Raw genomic sequence first — 5,738 nt, forward strand, 5'->3', positions numbered from 1 at the left:
TACCACTACAGCTGTGTTTCAACTCATCTTTACTTGCTATATCCCTTTTCATCTTTGGTTTCTCTGACAATTCTTTTCCATGTGGAGCCAAGATGCAGACGAATAAAACCCACTGGTCCAAAACTGAAAAAGTTCTCGAGTTCGCAGCTCATTTTATAACCATTTTTATGCAGTAAAGCAAAACCACAGTTTTGTGACCACAATTAAACCGATTGAACCCCATTCCAGGCAACAATCTGCTCGATGTGTGTAGGCTGCTGCTGTGATTCTGAATTGGAAAAGCGACTAAATAAACAAGAAGCAGAACCCAACCAAAAGGATCAAATCAACTTTATTTATAAAGCGCTTTAGAACAGCCACAGCGAAAACAAAGTGCATAGAACAAATGAAACCAACTAAGCAGAGTGAGGTCTCAGGCCGGGTTAAAAGCCAGTGAAGAAAAGTGGGTTTTAAGATTGGTTTTAAACGCAGACAGTGAGGAGGCCTGCCCGATGTGCAAAGGTAGGTCGCTCCACATTCTAGGAGCGGCAACAGAGAATGCTCGGTCCCTCAGAGCGTTCACTTGGACCTCGGTACCTCAAGGAGCAGCTGATCAGCTGACCGGAGGTACCGTGCAGGGGCGTAGGGGTGAAGAAGCTCAGAGAGGTAGGGCAGCGAGGCCATTTAAAGATTTAAAAACAAAACAATCTTAAAATGGACCCCAAAGTGCACGGGCAGCCAGTGGAGGGAGGCCAGCATGGGTGTGATGTGCTCCAGTTAGCAGACGGGCGGCGGCGTTCTGGACTAACTGGAGACGTGCAGGGGAGGACTGGCTAACTCCAAAATAAAGAGCATTGCAATAATCCAGCCGAGAGGGGATGAAGGCATGGATCGCTGCTTCAAAGAGAAAAGGCTTCACCTCTGCAAGCTGCCCAAGGTGAAAGAATCTTGACTTTACTGCCGCACTGTATGTGGATCTTAGTCAATGAATCATGCTTGAAGATGGAGACGCACGATGCCACGATAGAAATGTACAAAAGAGTACGCTGTGACCAGAAACACCATTTGGAAAGTGTTGAATACGGAGAGTTTGATGTTGCCTGTGCAAGAATGATCTGCTGCAGAAAGAAATGTGTGGTTGCATAGATGACTGGAGTGGGTTAGGAAGGTACATTGAGGTGTGGTGGTTGTGTGTGTGTTGCACAGTGACTGAGAGTTGAACTGCATTTTTGAATTCTGAAATTATGTCATATAGAAGTTTTGTTAAGCCAGAATATTATCAAAATGTTAGCTCGTTAGCGAGATCCGAGCACAGCGGGGAAGTTCACCTTCTGCACATAAAAGCTGCTCTGTTTTCTTTTTTTTTGTTGTCCTTGTTTTATTTGTTTAAAGCAGTTTAAATTGTCCTGTTTCTTTATGATAGCGGTGTCAGACTCCACTCCTGGTGTCTGGTGAGCAGCTCGTTGACTCTCCACAGCAATCCAGTGGAATGCTTCTTTTCAAGGAATGTGCACGTTTGTTAAATTTAAAAATAACTGAATTTCATGGTTGTTCAGGTTCTTGTTGTGCAGCTGCAATCAGGGAGTAGGCTGGAATACTTCTAGATATCTGAAACGCAACAAAAGGCTGATATCGCCTTGATAAAGAAACCCCAAAGTAAGTAAAAGCTGAACCCTTTCAACTTCAAGATTGCATTTACAACCACACACAGGTTTAGTCTCGGGCAGTAATGCACACATGAAACGTCTTTACAAGATTTATTTAGTGAGTTTAAGAGAGACAAGTGCTAGAAAAACTGCTTAATGTGAATGTTTTCTGCGTTATAAATACTTTCTAATGAACCTCAGCAGATGTTTCCTGCCTTTGTTGGACCTTCCAGCAGTTGTTGTAAATAATGCTCCTATTCACAGTATTATTATTTGTAACAGACAATAAAGCAACGTTGTGGGAACATTCGCTGCTATCTGGGCTGTCAAACATTATAAAAACTTCATCATTATCACCTCTTCAGTGGTCTTATCTTCACTCAGCGTTCCAGCTACACTGATAAGACAACAACACTGACTCCGTGTACAGGAAGGGGATGAGCTGCCTCTATCTGCTGAGGAAGCTGAGATCCTTCAACGTGTGCAGCAGCATGTTGGAGGTCTTCTGCGCCCTGTACGTCGCAGTGGTCTGCTGGGGAGCAGCATCAGAGCCGGTGATAAGAACAGACTGAGCAAGCTGATCAGGACAACTGGTGCTGTGACTGACTGCAAACCGGACTGTTTTGAAGCTGGGGTGGAGAGGAGGACTTTAGATAAGCTGTTGTCCATCCTGGAGAACCCGGACCACACGCTTCACCCCCTGCTGGACAGTAGCTTCTCCACCAGGCCATAAGGACAGGTACAGGAAGTCTTTCCCTGTTCGACACACCACCTCGGCTGGCAGAGCTCTCATCTTGTAGTTCCATCGTTTGCACACTTCTGTTGTGCTCTTTGTTGCTCATCACTATCTGCACTCCACACAGGACTTCAGACATATCACACTTATTGTATATTTTGCATTTTCTATTTCTTATTATTTTTGCTTATTTATCTGTATTTATGGTGGTGATAACTTTATCTTTGTGCTGCAACAACCAAACTTCCTGTTGGGGATTCACAGAGTATTTCTATTCTAAACTACAACATGACACAAAACTGAAAATGACTTTTTCTGGACAAACGTTGACACAGATTTGAAAATATTTCGTGTTCTGAAGGCTGGTAGTGGACCCTGGGCTTCAAACTCCCTGAGTCCGCCTCTGACAGCCCATCGGCAGCAGCCCAGTCTGCCCACAGCTCCCAGTCTGAGGGAGGAGCCGCCGCGCAGGACGCACAGGAAGGACGCACGCCTCTGCTGCACCTTCCTCCACTCAGAGAGACGCTGAGAGGAGTTTAATGACATTTAGTGAGTCCAGCTTCGTACAGTTGAGATTTTTCACGAGGATTTTCGACCGATCAGATCTTCTGAACGCGTCGCCTGAAGGTGGAGGAAGCGCCTGAACACAGCCAGCAGCAGCCTGTTGATCAGCGATGGGCAGCACCTCAGTCCACAACCAGGACCACGGAGCCGCTGAAAGGTTCGTGTGTCCCCGATATGGCCTGTATTGATCACGGCATGTCAGAAAAGAGACGCACTCCAGCCTCCGGGGCATCAGAGAGCGACAGGACCAGAACCACAGAGACATTCCCACATCAGTTTAATCTGCTGGGATGAAAGCTCTGGAACAACTCAGTAAGCAGGTCCTTTAGTTGGTATTTGGATTTTACAAGAACTTTCAGTGTTTGTTTTGATGCTGTGAGCTCTGAAACTTTATTTTATTGTAATTTAAAATAATGAAAACAGGAGAGGTGGTTGAACTTTGAAGAAGCAGTGAGTCAGAGATGTTTCAGGTTCACCTGCATGAATGAAGCCACCTGATTTCAAGTCTTAAAGTTCAGGCAGGTGCAGCACTTGTTGACCTGCAGGCACTGTGGAGCTGCAGTGTTCGGTTGTGGTCAGTTCTTCCAGAAGGTCGGGTTCTGCGCCATCCTCCTCTGGAAGTTCTCACCTCCATTCATTAGATATGGGCTAAAAATGAGCAACGAGGTGTCACCAAGCTCCCTCAGCTTCATGACCTACTGAAACATTTTGGTCTGTTTGCAATGAGTTAAAGGTGGAAATGCTCCTGGCGGGCCTCATACAGCTCACAGTAATCACTCAGAAATACTTCTAACTAGTTTGTGAAGGAATTCCACCAAACATCAGCTTCAAGGAAAACTCCATTTACAGGAAAATACAGGAGATTTTCAGCCTTTTATTGCAGCAAACATGAATTCATCTTTCAGTTCCATTCTTACTTTTAGCATATTGCAGCATTACAGGGTTACATAATGCGCCGGGTGTGGGGACGAGTGGGAGTTTTATAGGGACCTGTTAGCCAACACAAAGGCAATTAAAAAGGGATGAGTGAGCAGGAAAGAATCCACCCATGCTCTCACCTGTGTGGATCGCACCAGTTTGTGCAGAGAGCAGGTTTAGTGTGGCTCTCAGAAAGCTACACAAGCTTGCTGACTCAAATCCTTCCTCCCTGTCTGAACATCTGAGAGAAGCTGCTCTCAGACCGGCGTATTAGCATGCAACCGGTATTTCACTGGGCTTACACCATTGGTTCCCCCCCGTGATCTAGTTGAAATACTCCTGAATGAACTATGTAGGTGTGGAGAGCTTTGTGAAGGTCTGTTGGACAGTTGCACAAAACAACATTTTACAAAAGAATCAGCAGCTGTTTTGATTCTTGTAATCGTAGCAGCTGGACCTGCTTGAGTTCCTTGAAGACGTTCCACCTCTCATCCAAGAGGCTTCATCAGCTCTGACTGACTAGTTGGGAGATCCACATATCCTTAAGGAGCCATTAACACCTGAGTTTCAACTGGGGGTTTGTTGCTCCTCCCAATAGAAATCAACCTGGATGACTGAGGATCTTCACAGACATCGAGCTGTTTTAATGCTTCAGTGCTTCACACATGGCTTCTTATACAGACTCCTCAGCATGCAGGACACCACGTTTCTACAGAGGCTATTTGTCAGCTGCTCATTGTTGAAGCGGTTATGTTGCTCTCTGTTTCTGTTAAAATATTTCACGTTGTTCTGTTGAATTTAAATTGGCAGACACGCTTGGTGAGGTTTTATTTTTCATTTTTGTCTTGTGTGATTCTGGCAGTGTGCTCTGGATGATTGACAGGCTGTAATATTCCTCTTCTGCCAAGCTCCCGCAAACCGGGAGTCGTCTCATCCTCCAGTATTTTGGTATATTCACAGGCATCCATTGGAATAACAACTTTTGGACTCGCGCAGCCCGATATCATCGCACGCCCACGTCGGTGCTTCGGTACTGGGACTGTGCGTTCACGGTGGTGGTCCTGGCCAGGAACACAGAACATCCTGGACCCCATCTTAGTCCAACGCATTTATGAAACCTGACGAAAGCTCCTGATATTCACGAGGCTTTTTTCTGTGTTCGTCACCAGTCATCATCATCAGAGGCCATGATACGCCGTCCACCACACCACGCTCTGTCTGCGGTGGTGTTTTAGGAGGACGTCTCAGTAGCTTGTTTTACGTCCCCTGATTGCTGCTGTTTTGACTGATTTTTAGTTCTTCCTGTTCCATTATTACGAAGTCTCACGATCAGAAGCCACGATGTGACCTGTGGGGCAGCTGAGTGGTCGACTGGTTGGTTGTTTGGGCAAGACGCTGAACCAAAACGCACCCCAAGTTGCAAATGAAAAGCATATTGTAGAATCTAAATAATGTCACAAGTTAAGTACAAACCCTTCATTGTGATGCAGATAGGCAGAGCCCACTGGTACAAAACTGAAATAAATCAAGCAGTTTTCTAACCATGTTCATGCAGTTGGGATAACTGGACATCACAGGTGTTTAGTTTCAGTGTTCACAGGTTTTCTAACGTGTGTGTCAGTGAACACAAGTCTATAAACTTTGCTGCTGCTTTGGGAGCTGCGTTTTCAATATAGTCTATCTGCAGTATACTCTATTCTACAGCTCAGCTCAGTCATAAAGCGATTTCTGAGAGTTGATACCGTTCTTAATCAAGTGATATTGCACAGCAGTTTGCTCAGCTCTGCTGTGTACTGTACGTAGTCTGGATAGCAGCTCTGCAGATGAAAACATGAACACACCTGACAGGACTTAGTCAATCTGTACATACGAACAGGCAGGCGGTCAATTAGATT

At 45.4% G+C, this 5,738-nt stretch overlaps 1 protein-coding gene across 1 annotated transcript in view; it reads left to right on the forward strand.

Moving 5' to 3' along the window:
- Nucleotides 1-3,158: 3,158 nt before the first annotated feature.
- The window catches only part of LOC103370672 (UDP-GlcNAc:betaGal beta-1,3-N-acetylglucosaminyltransferase 2-like), a 5,968-nt gene continuing 3,388 nt past the window's right edge, over nucleotides 3,159-5,738 (forward strand). Inside the window, exon 1 of the mRNA XM_008299801.1 lies at nucleotides 3,159-3,237. The gene's annotated coding sequence lies outside the window, so the exon portion shown is untranslated. The remainder of the gene's footprint in view (nucleotides 3,238-5,738) is intronic.

Source organism: Stegastes partitus, unplaced genomic scaffold, assembly GCF_000690725.1.
Source record: "Stegastes partitus isolate 25-593 unplaced genomic scaffold, Stegastes_partitus-1.0.2 Scaffold31, whole genome shotgun sequence".
In the NCBI taxonomy this organism is placed as follows: Eukaryota; Metazoa; Chordata; class Actinopteri; family Pomacentridae; genus Stegastes; species Stegastes partitus.